The 15,423-nt window shown below is 39.8% G+C and overlaps 1 protein-coding gene across 48 annotated transcripts in view; it reads right to left on the bottom strand.

Annotated features, from left to right (window-relative positions):
* The window catches only part of LOC132597126 (metabotropic glutamate receptor 7-like), a 303,251-nt gene that overhangs the window by 231,236 nt on the left and 56,592 nt on the right, over nucleotides 1-15,423 (bottom strand). For 2 of the 48 annotated variants that reach the window (XM_070045271.1, XM_070045270.1), the window contains exon 5: nucleotides 10,264-10,583. The exons of the other annotated variants lie outside the window; for them this stretch is intronic. The gene's annotated coding sequence lies outside the window, so the exon portion shown is untranslated. Of the gene's footprint in view, nucleotides 1-10,263; nucleotides 10,584-15,423 lie in introns of those variants that run through there. 48 annotated transcript variants of the gene reach the window in all.

Here is a 15,423-nt window from a genome sequence, read left to right as displayed (position 1 = left end):
CTGTCAGAGCATCCACTTTTGTAAGAACTTAGCCATAGTGTTTTAACATATATAGTAGTTCTCAATATTTACAGTGTATTGGAAGCACCATAGTAGTCAGGGTACTCCAGAGAAACAGAACCAATAGGAGATATATAATAAATATAATGTAATATATGTAATTGCTTTAACATATGTAATTGATATTAAACATATTAAATATTAAATACATTGTATATGAAATATAAGCTGGAAGCTAGGAAATCCAGGGGTGTAGTTTTCAGAACTGACGTAAGCCACAGTCAGAGGGCAGGGGATCAGATCAAACACTCAGGCAGAGAGAGCAAATTCTCCTTTCCTCTGACTTTTTATTCTTTTGGGGCCCTCAAGAGATTGGATGAGGCCCACCTACACTGGGGAGGGAAATCTGCTTTACTCCATCTACCAATTCAAATGCTAATCTCATCTGGGAACAGACCCACCCAGAAATAATGTTTAGCAAAATATCTGTGTATCTCAGGATATAGCTGAATTGACACTTAAATATTAACCATTACATTCTGCAAACCTTAAAATATACCAATGCCTCAGTCCAACCCCCAGAAATTCATATTTAATTGGTATAAATTACAGGCTGGGCTTTAAGATTATCAAGAGCTCCCCAGGAGATTTTAATGAATCACCAAAAGTTAAGAACCATTAACATCACAGAACATTTCTTTCTTGATGAGAAATTAAAATGCTTCTCACTTTTAGCGTTGATGCCCTGGGAGAGATATTATCTACCTCTGTAAGGTGCCTTCAGAGTACCCCATGTAGTCAGTATTTTCAAACAGGCCACTGCAAACATGTGCCTCCAAGTCTGGTCAAAGTCAATCCAAATATTTTTCCCCAATATGGTAGTAGATGGGTAGAATTTCTTTTATGATCACCACGTTGTATGGTAGGCATAATTATTCCCAGGTAGAGGGTGAACTGAGATTCATAGAAAAATAGGGGTGCATATTGCCACAAAGCTAGCAAATGTAAAAAATTAGGAAAAGGTCAAGTTTTCTGATCCGAGTTAAATAAGTAGTAGGTATCCTTATTTTATTTATTCCACAGATACTACTGTCAGGGGTGAGTAGAAAAAAAGCAAATGAATAAAAATGTAGTCAGCCTATGAACGGGAAGATTAGCTGGCATCCTTCACACAAAAGACCTGATATGTATCGGCCACTAGAGAGGTTTAGTCAGCTGTATTTACAGTCCCATAAATGGAAAGAAGCATCATGACAAAAGGAAATTCTATGAATCCAGGAAAAAACACATCAAATTAAATAAATAATTCACAGGCAGAGCAAAGATTACAGAGTTGACTCTGATAACAAAGTATCTAAAATAAGTGGTGATGTGTTTCTCCAACCACAGAGGCTGCCAGTCCAGGTGCAAAGGAAAATAAATAAAACTATTATAGATCTAGTAAGAGTTAAACAGACAATAAAAACCAACAATGGCGATGAATTTTAAGTTGGTGATTCTTTGAACAATCTTCAAAAGATTTCATTTGCTCTGTTAACGCAATGTCAAGTCCATTTTAGAAATAAAAGAACATTTTTCTGCTTGCTAGAGTTTAGACATAAATCCTCAAACTGTATTAAATCAAGATGCTTCTAGAATCATAGCGCTAAAGATCATCAAGGATTATTAAAGAACTATAGTCACTCCCTCATTTTACAGGTGAGAAAACCAAGGTAGTAAATGACTGTGTGATGGCCTTAAAGTCCACATGATTCCCATCAGTGGCCAAAACAAGATTAGAATGCAGGTCTCCCATTTCCTCTTCACTTAATTATTCATCATTCTTTAGTCATTTTGAGCACAACTAGTGCACTGCTGTTTGAAACCTGACCTTTCCAGTGGCAGTCAAAATGCCATACTTTAATAGTGCTTCCATTGTCTTTGACCAGAATATTAAATAACTGGCAATCACGTTCTGAGCTTCTTTCCAGATGAATTATATGTTAAGCTCTGTTTCAATATTGATTTGTAATATACTTTAAAGCATGTTGATCTTCCTCTGGTCTCTTCTTACAGTTCTGAGCTACATGAATGCTAGAGTTCCTAAAATTTGTGATTTTCTGAATGGCCATCTCTACTATGTCCACCAACCCAACAACAGTCACTGCTTGTTGCTAGACAGAAAAAAAAAAGTTAATAAATTTACAAGTGAAATCCTGTGTTCGTTTTTTTTAATGAAAAACAGAAACCTATTTGATTTAGAATCTAAACCCTAGAAGCATACACAGGGCTTAAAGAAATGTATGATTCTTCTATGGAATACTGGAGAATTCTTGTTTAATCAATGGAAGCACATCGTTAGTTTACTCAGGTCCCTAAAAAGGCGGAGGACCTCACTTAAAAGAAACAAGTGACTATCTTAGTTAATGTAAACAGAAATGCATTTCCAGCTTATTTATGGTTGTTCATTTCTATACCATACAGTGGTCTGTTTCTCAGGACATCAGTATAAAAGGCAAATTGATAGGTGAGAAGGGTAAGTGGTATAATAAAAAAGTTAAAAGCATGGGCTACATCACATGGACAAGTTACTCAGCCTTTCTAATCTTCCATAGGTACATCTATAAAACAGGGAATAAAACATATTACAAAGAGATATGCTTCTCCTCCCACCATGCTTTGGCCTTCACATGTTTGGGAGGCATAGGAGATCCAGTGCCTTTCCCCTCCATCCTATTCTTGGAAGAGGAATTGTTAATGTTATTGGTCAGTAACCAGAACATCTATGGAGCAATGGGTAGAATTATTACATTTGAAAGGGACAAACGTGTCACATGGTTCTGTCCCAGTAGCTCAGCTTATGATTCACAGAATAAGGCATGTTAGCTTAAGCTTGTCCTATGACCTAGTCAGCTGTGATTTGGGGGCAAGAGAGAGAAGGAAAGCCTCAATTAGAATTCCAAAATGAAGTAACAGCGGCTAGCTCACTAGTAATAAGTAATACTTTGGTCTTTTCTGATTATCGTTTCTTGTGTATGGATCCCTTGGCAGGAAACTTAACCACCCACTTCAGAGGTCTGTTATGAAGTCCGATACGGTATAAAAAGTGCACAGTGCAGTGCCTCATATGCAATAAGCTGTCAAAGAATATTATCTAGATGACCTTGGATTTGCACTTAAATGTTTGTTATTAAATCAGTTTGCATGGGACTAGTATCCAGAGCCTCAGGATAAAGTAGATTCATGTGAGTTAATAAATGAAAAGCTCTCTGAAATTCTAGATGGCAGGTCATGCTAAGTCAGGTAAGTGGAAGCTGGTGGCTGGGCGTTCCCTTAGGACACGTGTTTTGATGGAATGAGGACTCAGGGTGTAGAAACCAGCTTGGCAGTGGATGGTAAACCACTGCCCAGCACATGCTGCCTCCTGTTAAGCAGAAGGCTCTCATGCAAATTGCTTTCCGAATCGTTAGCTGTCAGCAACCCTCATCTCTCCTCCTGCAGCTGTTCTTTCTGATTTTGCCTGCAAACTTTTCATATTGGGCAGGCTCCCAAGCCAAACAAGTTGCCCCTCTGCAGGCTTTGTTCCTGGGGGCGAGAGGTGAACCTCACAGATAAGTCAAAGTAAGGATGCACCACGGACTAATACACACTGAAGGAACAGACTCCTGTAAGCTAAGGTGATGAATGCCTTTGAAAGTAATTTTCATGCGGCTTCCTATGAGAATGTCAGCCAGGCTCCAGAAGTTATATGCTGCAATTTTAAAATTATCTGCCTCTGTAGACTTCTAAAGCTTCCATCAGCTAAGAAGTATCTTTTTTAAAAAAGAAAATATTTTTATACAACTTTAAAGACTACTTTCCATTTATTACAAAATATTGGCTATATTCCCCCTGTTGTATAATACATCCTGGAGCCTACTTTACACCAAATAGTTTGTACTTTCCACTTCCCAATTCCAACTCTTAAATTGCCTTTCCCCCCTCCCCCACTGGCAATTACTAGTTTGTTCTCTATATCTGTGAGTCTGCTTCTTTTATGTTATATTCACCAGTTTGTTTTATTTCTTAGATTCCACATATAAGCGATATCATACAGTATTTATCTTTCTCTGTCTGACTTGTTTCTCTTAGAATAATGCCCTCCAAGTCCATCCATGTTGCTGCAAATGGCAAAATTAATTTCATTCTTTTTTATGGCTGAGTAGTATTTATATATATATATGTATGCAAATATATAAATTTAAATTATATATATATATATATAAAATCTTCTTTATCCATTGATCTGTTGATGGACACTCAGGTTGTTTCCACGTCTTGGCAATCGTAAATAACGCCTCTATGATGCTGCGAACATTGGGGTGCATGTATCTTTTTGAATTATAGTTTTGTCTGGATATATGCCCAGGAGTGGGATTGCTGGATCATATGGTAATTCTATTTTTAGCTTTTGAGGGACCTCCCTACTGTTTGCCACAGTGGCTGTACCAATTTATTACATTCCCACCAGAGGAATGTGTGGGAAATCTCTGTACCTTGTGCTCAATTTTACTGTGAACCTAAAACTTAATTAATTCCCAGCAGCATTAGCAAATAAGACCATGCATTTTTTAAAAAATCTCTTTTTAAGGCAGAGTAAATATTTGCTGAATAAAATGAGAAACTCTATCTCGATTGGGTGGATTAAATCAGCAGAAACTAAGCTTCACCTGTGATTTTAGCAGCTGAACTGGTTGAGAAATTCAGAGCAGAACAGGCACAAGTCCTCTCTGAACAAGGTAAGGTACAAGAAAAGGAAGGATGGATGTTGTAGGCAAATCATAACACTCTCTCATGGCTAAATATAATATCAGGAATTAAATAACTTGAAATCATATGAAAGTTTCCTTTATTCGTATGCCCCTCCCGCATAAACTGGAAGGTGAGCACAAATGTAAATCAAGCAGGCAGAGGCTCCCACTATCTTATATATGAAATCAAAATTTTAAAGTGTTTTCTTCAGAATCCCTTTTGCCTGGGTGCAGAAGAAAAAGTAGCTGATCAGTGCACCCAAAGGTAAAATGAAAAATAGTAAAAGAAAGTTTTTCTACATTTTTGAATTTAAAATCTGAAATACATTTCTTTAACACTCTTCTTATTTATACCCATGTACCTGAAAAACCAAAATTAAAATTAAATTGTATTAGAGCAGAGGAGCAAAAATTTCCAGCCAATCCAAAGGTTAAGTGGTGCCTGATACACTGTTTGAATAAAGTTACGAATCCATATCCAGACTCAGCTAGAAAATTAAAGCGTGCTGTGATCACTCGGTACGAAGAGGGGTCATGGCAATTGATTTTATTTATACACACTTTCATACATAATAATTTATCAAATTTGTCCTATGCCACTTTCCATGCTTAATTAATCCTCATTTAATCTCTACCAAATGAATACTGTGAAACATGTTTAATCATTATTCCCACTTCCAAGATGTGGGAACTGAGGCAGGAAGTATGGTACATCAAAATTCAGAAATTTTGTCACTCCAAATATATCCAGGTCTAGCTCTTTAACCTGTATAATAGTCTTTTTCTCTTTTCCTTGCCGTGTGAACTTTTCATCTTCTCCCACTGTCAAATTCAAGTGTTAACTCTAACCTCTCTTGACCTCCGCTATCCACTGAAGGAGGCCTTCTGGCTTCCTAGAAAAGCTTCACCATTCTTAGCAGAGTACTTGAGATCTAGCAGGTGCTTTGTTAAGTGAATGAGTTAATAAACATATAAGAGAACATTAAAATTACCATTTAAGGGATGGAGAAACAGGCTCTGAAAGATTAAGTAATTTCCTTCATGTAAGGGGTCAAGCTGGAATTCAGATTCTGAAGCCCAAGTGATCACCCTCAGAATAATCTAAGTTATATTCATTGGGATAGAATATGCTCAGTCTATATCCCTCACTAGACTCTAAGGAACAAGAAGGCAGTACTAGGCACCTAATGCACTTCATTTTGGGTAAATTTTTCATTTATGCAAAAATACTTGTGTAAAGATAGACTAAAGCCTTAAGCTTTCCCTGCTGGATTCCCTGCTCAACTGTGAGTACTCCTGTGATGAAAACTCGCCTAATGCACTGAATGACCTTGACCAAGCAGCTTTCCTTTACAGCCTCCATTTTCTTTTCTGTAAAATACTGTTGACAGGACACGTTCCACCTGCCTCACAGAAATGCATTTATAAAGCACTTTGGAAAGCATGAAGCTTTCTTTTTTTTTTTTTTTTTTTTTCGGTACGTGGGCCTCTCACTGCTGTGGCCTCTCCTGTTGCAGAGCACAGGCTCCGGATGCGCAGGCTCAGCAGCCATGGCTCACGGGCCCAGCCGCTCCACGGCATGTGGGATCTTCCCGGACCTGGGGACGACCCTGTGTCCCCTGCATCGGCAGGCGGACTCTCAACCACTGCACCACCAGGGAAGCCCAAGCATGAAGCTTTCTTCAAAAGCAAGCAAGTACTTTAAATGTCATTATTATAGGACTCCTTAAAAGGAGCCTTTTTATGGTGAAAAGAAACCTTAGCTTATCAATTGTGCAACTCAACCACAGAAAATTTAAGGCGGAACATGCATGACACAATAATAATTCCAAATAAATCCTTCTAATAGTTAAGTAAAGAGAAGTCAAAATTCTTCTCTGGACTATTTTGATTTCATACAAAGGGCATCCCTTTAGAAGTTCTGGAAGTTCAGATACAGAGCCTCAAACTCTAGATTGCAATGCAACATTTGTTTCTGAACTTCTGCTGCCAGTCTTGCTAACAGTTCACTTGCAATGTAATATATTACTGCATTTCATTTCTAGACAAGAACATTATTTACTCACAGGAGAAATACTTTCCTGAGGAAAGACTGTCTTTGGAAACTTTCAAGGACATTTGAGAAATGCTTCAGCCCAAGCCACAAAATTATGAGCATGCTTTTGTGCCTCTCTGTTCCCAGGGCACCATTTTTAAAAATCTTTCATTTAAGTTTATTGCAAGCATCCATCTTCCCTTTCCAGAAAAAATAGCAATTAACACAACTTCATTGATTTCCAGTTTTCCTAGGTGTCATTTCATAATGCATATATTGTATGCAGTTCACATCATCATTTTCATCGCTTTCAACATTTTCCATGTTGTCTCCCTACCTGAATTGTGACTTTTTGTATGGAAAGTTTTATTTTTCACTTGCATCTTACTTTGAATAAATCTGAAATCAACATTCAGTATTATTTATTTTTATTTTCTTCAGTATGTTTCTAACTTAGCAAACTATGGGTAAAAATGCCATGTAACAACAGTATGTAATATTTACATAGAGCCCATGTAGTGAACATAGTCCTAAACTCTTACCAAATCCTCACCAGACCCTATAAAGTAGGTACTATTAACCTTGTCATTTGATAGATGAGAAAACTGATGCATAAACTGGTTAAGTAACCTGTCTGAGGTCAGATAGCTAGTGATTACTTTCCCCATCACCGCCATTGTTTAGTTAATGCGTCCTTCCCATCTCAGTTCAAATGGCACTGACAAAAAAAAGCCTTTCTCCTGAAAATACTGGGTCTCGTTGTTTTTACAGCATCATATGTTTATTATTCATTTCACATATCTGTGTGATTATCTAATTATATTTGAACGTATTTTTCCTAAGGGTAACTCTAGTCCAGCTGTGCTTTCCAAATTATGAAATCCGGGACTACGTGGGCTATGTCTGTTTTGCTTATTACTGTAGTTTCAGTATTTGGTGCATGGTAAGTATTCAGGAAATGTGATGGATGGATGAATACAGGACTTTGTAAGAACAAATAAATAAATGACTGGATCAATAAATTTGGTTGATCATAACATAAACAACAGTGCCATGTTAAAAGTTTTCTCTGGGTCTATACACAAACTCTTCTCAGACAGGGTTCCTGTTTGCTGTCTACACCACCAGTTGGAAGAGAAAAAAGCCAATCAAGGTCTGACTGTCATTATGTGTACAGGCTGAAGCTGATGCATTAGGCTGAGAGACAGGGTGATTTAGGAATAATTTTACTTCTGGCTGAACTATATATAGAACCAAGTCTTACGTAATAAAAAAAAAAACCTACTTTTAATATGATTGTGTGAAGAATGAAATAGGAGCATCAAGCCCATTAATTGCGATATTTAATTATATTGTCCCATTTCCACATTCATTTCCATGAATTTGGATGCCATTAGGTCAAGCTAACCCAAGCATTTACACCACCATGATAAATAGTGAAATATCAATGGATACACAGAAAGAAAATTTCCCAAATTTAGCAGAGAACACATTAGCATGAACTTGTAAATTTGACATTCAAGTTCATTGGTGCGCAGAGAACCAAGTGACTTTTGTTAAAGTAGGAAACTTTATGACTATGTGAGGATATGAACATTGAGAAAGTGCTCCCTATTTTAAAACCAGGACATTAGAAATATTTTAATGAATTTATTTTTTGCATATCTGCCATCTAGGTGACAGTAAAACTCAATATTTATACATCAGATTTTTAAAACATTGTGCATATATACTGTACACTGCTACAGAATATAAGTTGCCCCCAAATCTCCAAGATACAATATGGGATCAAACAAACAAACAGAATGACAAGAAAAACCAACTGTAATATTTTGACACCTCTTAATTATTAAATAATTATGTTTAGAGAAACAAAAGTTAAAAAATTGTGCTCTGAAGAGTATTTAAAATATGAATGAACCTTCAAGATGGCAGAGGAGTAAGACGTGGAGATCACCTTCCTCTCCACAGATACATCAGAAATACATCTACATGTGGAACAACTACAGAACACCTACTAAACACTGGCAGAAGACCTCAGACTTCCCAAAAGGCAAGAAACTCCCCACGTGCCTGGGTAGGGCAAAAGAAAAAAGAAAAAACAGAGACAAAAGAATAGGGATGGAACCTGCACCTCTGGGAGGGAGCTGTGAAGGAGGAAAAGTTTCCACACACTATGAAGCCCCTTCACTGGTAGAGACAGGGAGCAGTGGGTGGGGGGAAGCTTTGGAGACACGGAGGAGAGCACGGCAACAGGGGTGCGAAGGGCAAAGCGGAGAGCATCCCGCACAGATCGGTGCTGACCAGCACTCACCAGCCTCAGAGGCTTCTCTGCTCACCTGCCAGGGCAGGTGGGGGCTGGGAGCTGAGGCTCGGGCTTCAGAGGTGAGATCCCAGGGAGAGGACTGGGGTTGGCTGTGTGAACACAGCCTGAAGGGGGCTAGTGTGCCACAGCTAACTGGGAGGGGGTCCAGGAAAATGTCTGGATCTGCCTAAGAGGCAAGACACCACTGTTTCGGGGTGCATAAGAAGAGGGGATTAATAAAGCACTGCCAAAACGAGCTCCAGAGACGGGCGCGAGCCGCGGCTATCAGCGCGGATCCCAGAGACAGGCATAAGATGCTAAGGCTGCTGCTGCAGCCACCAAGAATCCTGTGTGAAAGCACAAGCCACTGTCCACACTTCCCCTCCCGGGAGCCTTTGCAGCCCGCCATTGCCAGGGTCCCGAATTCCAGGGACAACTTCCGCGGGAGAACGCACAGCGTGCCTCAGGCTGGTGCAACATCACGCTGGCCTCTGCTGCGGCAGGCTCACCCCGCACTCCGTACCCCACCCTCCGCCCAGCCTGAGTGAGCCAGAGCCCCCGAAGCAGCTGCTCCTTTAACCCTGTACTGTCTGGGTGAAGAAAAGACGCCCTCAGGTGACCTACACGCAGAGGCAGGGCCAAATCCAAAGCTGAGCCCCAGGAGCTGTGCAAACAAAGAAGAAAAAGGGAAATCTATCCCAGCAGTGGAATACCTGAATAGACAATGAATCATCACAAAATTGAGGCGGTGGACTTTCTGTGATTTTGTCTGTATAGCTTTGCTTATACCATTTGTCCTATGGTTCTGTCTGTACGTCTTTTGTTTCTTTGCTTTTTAGTATAGTTTATAGGGCTTGTTATCATTGGTGGATTTCTTTTTTGGTTTGGTTGCTCTCTTCTTTCTTTCTTTCTTTTTTTAAATTACTTTTTAATTTTTAAAAAATTTTAATATTTTTTTATTTTAATAACTTTATTTTATTTTTTACTTTCTTTTTTCTCCCTTTTGTTCTGAGCCGTGTGGCTGACAGGGTCTTGGTGCTCTGAAGGGTGTCAGGCCTGTGCCTCTGAGGCAGGAGAGCCAAGTTCAGGACATTGGTCCACAAGAGACCCCCCCCAGCACCACATAAAATCAAAAGGCGAAAGCTCTCCCAGAGATCTCCATCTAAACGCTAACACCCAGCTCCACTCAACGACCAGCAAGCTACAGTGCTGGAAACCCTATGCCAAACAACTAGCAAGAGAGGAACATAACCCCACCCATTAGCACACAGGCTGCCTAAAATCATAATAAGGTCACAGACACCCCAAAACACACCACAGGATGCGGTCCTGCCCACCTGAAAGACAAGATGCAGCCTCATCCACCAGAACACAGGCACCACTCCCATCCACCAGGAAGCCTACACAACCCACTGAACCTACCTTAGCCACTGGGGGCAGACACCAAAAACAGCAGGAACTACGAACCTGCAGCCTGCAAAAAGGAGACCCCAAACACAGTAAGTTAAGCAAAATGAGAAGACAGAGAAATACACAGCAGATGAAGGAACAAGGAAAAAACCCACCAGACCAAACAAATGAGGAGGAAATAGGCAGTCCACCTGAAAAAGAACTCAGAGTAATCATAGTAAAGATGAGCCAAAAGCTTGGAAATAGAATGGAGAAAATACAATAAACGTTTAACAAGGACCTAGAAGAACTAAAGAGCAAACAAACAATGATGAAGAACACAATAAATGAAATTTAAAATTCTCTGTAAGGAATCAATAGCAGAATAACTGAGGCAGAAGAACAGAAAAGTGACCTGGAAGATAAAATAGTAGAAATAACTACTGCAGAGCAGAATAAAGAAAAAAGAATAAAAAGAATTGAGGACAGTCTCAGAGACCTCTGGGACAATATTAAACACACCAACATTCGAATTATAGGGGTCGCAGAAGAAGAAGAGAAAAAGAAAGGGACTGAGAAAATATTTGAGGAGAATACAGTTGGAAACTTCCCTTATATGGGAAAGGAAATAGGCAATCAAGTCCAGGAAGCGCAGACAGTGCCATACAGGAAATATCCAAGGAGAAACATGCCAAGACACATATTAATCAAACTATCAAAAATTAAATACAAAGAAGAAATATTAAAAGCAGCAAGGGAAAACAACAAATAACATACAAGGGAATCCCCATAAGGTTAACAACTGACCTTTCAGCAGAAACTCTGCAAGCCAGAAGGGAGTGGCAAGACATATTCAAAGTGATGAAAGGGAAAAACCTACAACCAAGATAATTGTACCCAGCAAGGATCTCATTCAGATTCGACGGAGAAATTAAAACCTTTACAGACAAGCCAAGGCTAAGAGAATTCAGCACCACAAAACCAGCTTTATTACAAATGCTAAAGGAAATTCTCTAGATAGGAAACACAAGAGAAGGAAAAAACCTCCAATAACAACCCCAAAAGAATTAAGAAAATGGGAATAGGAACATACATATCAATAACTACCTTAAATGTAAATGAATTAAATGCTCCAACCAAAGGACATAGACTGGCTGAATGGACACAAAAACAAGACCCCTATATATGCTGTCTACAAAGGAACCACTTCAGACACATACTAGGGACACATACAGACTGAAAGTGAGGGGATGGAAAAAGATATTCCATGCAAATGGATATCAAAAGAAAGCTGGAATAGCAATTCTCATATCAGACAAAATAGACTTTAAAATAAAGACTATTACAAGAGACAAAGAAGGACACTACATAATGATCAAGGGATCAATCCAAGAAGAAGATATAACAATTGTAAATATTTATGCACCTAAAATAGGAGCACCTCAATACATAAGGCAAATGCTAACAGCCATAGAAGGGGAAATCAACAGTAACACAATCATAGGAGGGGACTTTAAACACCCCACTTTCACCAAAGGACAGATCATCCAAAATGAAAATAAATAAGGAAACACAAGCTTTAAATGACACATTAAACAAGATGGACTTAATTGATATTTATAGAACATTCCATCATAAAGAACAGAATATACTTTCTTCTCAAGTGCTCATGGAACATTCTCCAGGATAGATCATATATTGACTTGTCACAAGTCAAGCCCTGGTAAATGTAAGAAAATTAAAATCATACCAAGTACCTATTCTGACCATAATGCTACAAGACTAGATATCAATTACAGGAAAAAAAACTGTAAAAAATACAAAAACATGGAGGTTAAGCAATCTGTTACTAAATTACCAAGAGATCACTGAAGAAATCAAAAAACACCTAGAAATGAATGACAATGAAAACACGATGACGCAAAACCTACGGGATGCTGCAAAAGCAGTTGTAAGAGGGCAGTTTATAGCAATACAAGCCTACCTCAAGAAGGAAGAAACAACTCAAATAAACAATCTAACCTTACACTTAAAGCAAATAGGGAAAGAAGAACAAAAAACCCCCCAAAGTTAGCAGAAGGAAAGAAATCATAAAAATCAGATCAGAAATAAATGAAAAACAAATGAAGGAAATGAAAGCAAAAATCAATAAAACTAAAAGCTGGTTCTTTGAGAAGATAAACAAAATTGATAAACCATTAGCCAGACTCATCAAGAAAAAAAGGAAGAAGACTCAAATCAATAGAACTAGAAATAAAAAAGGAGAAGTAACAACAGACACTGCAGAAATACAATGGATCATGAGAGATCACTACAAGCAACTCTATGCCAATAAAATGGACAACCTGGAAGAAATACACAAATTCTTAGAAATGCACAACCTTCTGAGACTGAACTAGGAAGAAATAGAAAATATAAAGACACCAATCAGAAGCACTGAAATAGAGACCATGATTAAAAATCTTCCAACAAACAAAAGCCCAGGACCAGATGGTTTCACAGGCGAGTTCTAGCAAACATTTAGAGAAGAGCTAACACCTATCCTTCTCAAACTCTTCCAAAATATAGCAGAGGGAGAAACATTCCCAAACTCATTCTACGAGGCCACCATCACCCTGATACCAAAACCAGACAAAGATGTCACAAAGAAAGAAAACTATAGGCCAATATCACTGATGAACATAGACGCAAAAATCCTCAACAAAATACTAGCAAACAGAATCCAACAGCACATTAGAAGGATCCTACACCATGATCAAGTGGGGTTTATCCCAGGAATGAAAGCATTCTTCAACATATGCAAATCAATCAATGTGATACACCATATTAACACACAGAAGGAGAAAAACCATATGATCATCTCAATAGATGCAGGAAAAGCTTTCCACAAAATTCAACACCCATTTATGATATAAACCCTCCAGAAAGTAGGCATAGAGGGAACTTGCCTCAACATAATAAAGGCCATATATGACAAACCCACAGCCAACACCATTTTCAATGGTGAAAAACTGAAACCATTTCCTCTAAGATGAGGAACAAGACACGGTTGTTCACTCTCACCACTATTATTCAACATAGTTTTGGAAGTTCTAGCCACAGAAATCAGAGAAGAAAAAGAAATAAAAGGAATCCGAATTGGAAAAGAAGAAGTAAAGCTGTCACTGTTTGCAGATGACATGATACTATATATAGAGAATCCTAAAGATGCTACCAGAACACTACTAGAGCTAATCAATGAATTTGGTTATATAGCAGGATACAAAATAAATGAACAGAAATCTCTTGCATTCCTATACACTAATAATGAAAAATCTGAAACACAAATTAAGGAAACACTCCCATTTACCACTGCAACAAAAAGAATAAAATACCTAGGAATAAACCTACCTAAGGAGACAAAAGACCTTTATGCAGAAAACGGTAAGACACTGAGGAAAGAAATTAAACATGATACAAACAGATGGAGAGATATACCATGTTCTTGGATTGGAAGAATCAACATTGTGAAAATGACAATACTACCCACGGCAATCTACAGATTCAATGCAATACCTATCCAACTACCAACAGCATTTTTCACAGAATTAGAACAAAAAATTTCACAATTTGTATGGAAACACAAAAGACCCTGAATACCAAAAGCAATCTTGAGAAAGAAAAACAGAGCTAGAGGAATTACGCTCCCAGGCCTCAGACTATATTACAAAGGTACAGTAACCAAGACAGTATGGTACTGGCACAAAGACAGAAATATACATCAATGGATCAGGATAGAAAGCCCAGAGAGAAACCCATGCACATATGGTCACCTTATTTTTCATAAAGGAGGCAAGAATATACAATGGAGAAAAGACAGCCTCTTCAATAATGGTGCTGGGAAAACTGGACAGCTACATTTAAAAGAATGAAATTAGAACACTCCCTAACACCATACACAAAAATAAACTCAAAATGGATTAAAGGAGAAGGCGGAAGATGGCGGAAGAATAAGACGCGGAGATCACCTTCCTCCCCACAGATACACCAGAAATACATCTACACGTGGAACAGCTCCTACAGAACACCTACTGAAGGCTGGCAGAAGACCTCAGACCTCCCAAAAGGCAAGAAACTCCCCACATACCTGGGTAGGGCAAAAGAAAAAAAGAAAAAACAGAGACAAAAGAATAGGGACGGCACCTGCACCAGTGGGAGGGAGCTGTGAAGGAGGAAAAGTTTCCACACACTAGGAAGCCCCTTCGCGGGCGGAGACTGCGGGAGGCGGAGGGAGGAGCTTCGAAGCCGCGGAGGAGTGCACAGCAACGGGTGCGGCGGGCAAAGCGGGGAGATTCCCACACAGAGGATCGGTGCCGACCGGCACTCACCAGCCCGAGAGGCTTGTCTGCTCACCCGCCGGGGCGGGCGGGGCTGCGAGCTGAGGCTCTGAGGCTCGGGTTTCGGTTTCGGACGGAACGCAGGGAGAGGACTGGGGTTGGCGGCTTGAACATAGCCTGAAGGGGTTAGTGCACCACAGCTAGCCGGGAAGGAGTCCGGGGAAAAGCCTGCACCTGCCGAAGAGGCAGGAGACTTTTCCTTCCCTCTTTGTTTCCTGGGGCGTGAGGAGAGGGGTTTAAGAGCGCTGCTTAAAGGAACTCCAGAAACGGGCGCGAGCCGCGGCTAAAAGCGCGAACCCCAGAGACGGGCGCGAGCCGCGGCTGAAAGCGCGGACCCCAGAGACGGGCGCGAGCCGCGGCTGAAAGCGCGGAATCCAGAGACGGTCGCAAACCGCGGCTAAAAGCGCGGACCCCAGAGTCGGGCGGGAGACGTTAAGGCTGCTGCTGCCGCCACCAAGGGGCCTGTGTGCGAGCACAGGTCACTCTCCACACCCCTCTTCCGCGGAGCCTGTGCAGCCCGCCACTGCCAGGTTCCCGGGATCCAGGGAC

Source organism: Globicephala melas, chromosome 3 (genome assembly GCF_963455315.2).
Source record: "Globicephala melas chromosome 3, mGloMel1.2, whole genome shotgun sequence".
Classification (NCBI taxonomy): domain Eukaryota; kingdom Metazoa; phylum Chordata; class Mammalia; order Artiodactyla; family Delphinidae; genus Globicephala; species Globicephala melas.
This window is presented reverse-complemented; position numbering and strand designations above follow the sequence as displayed.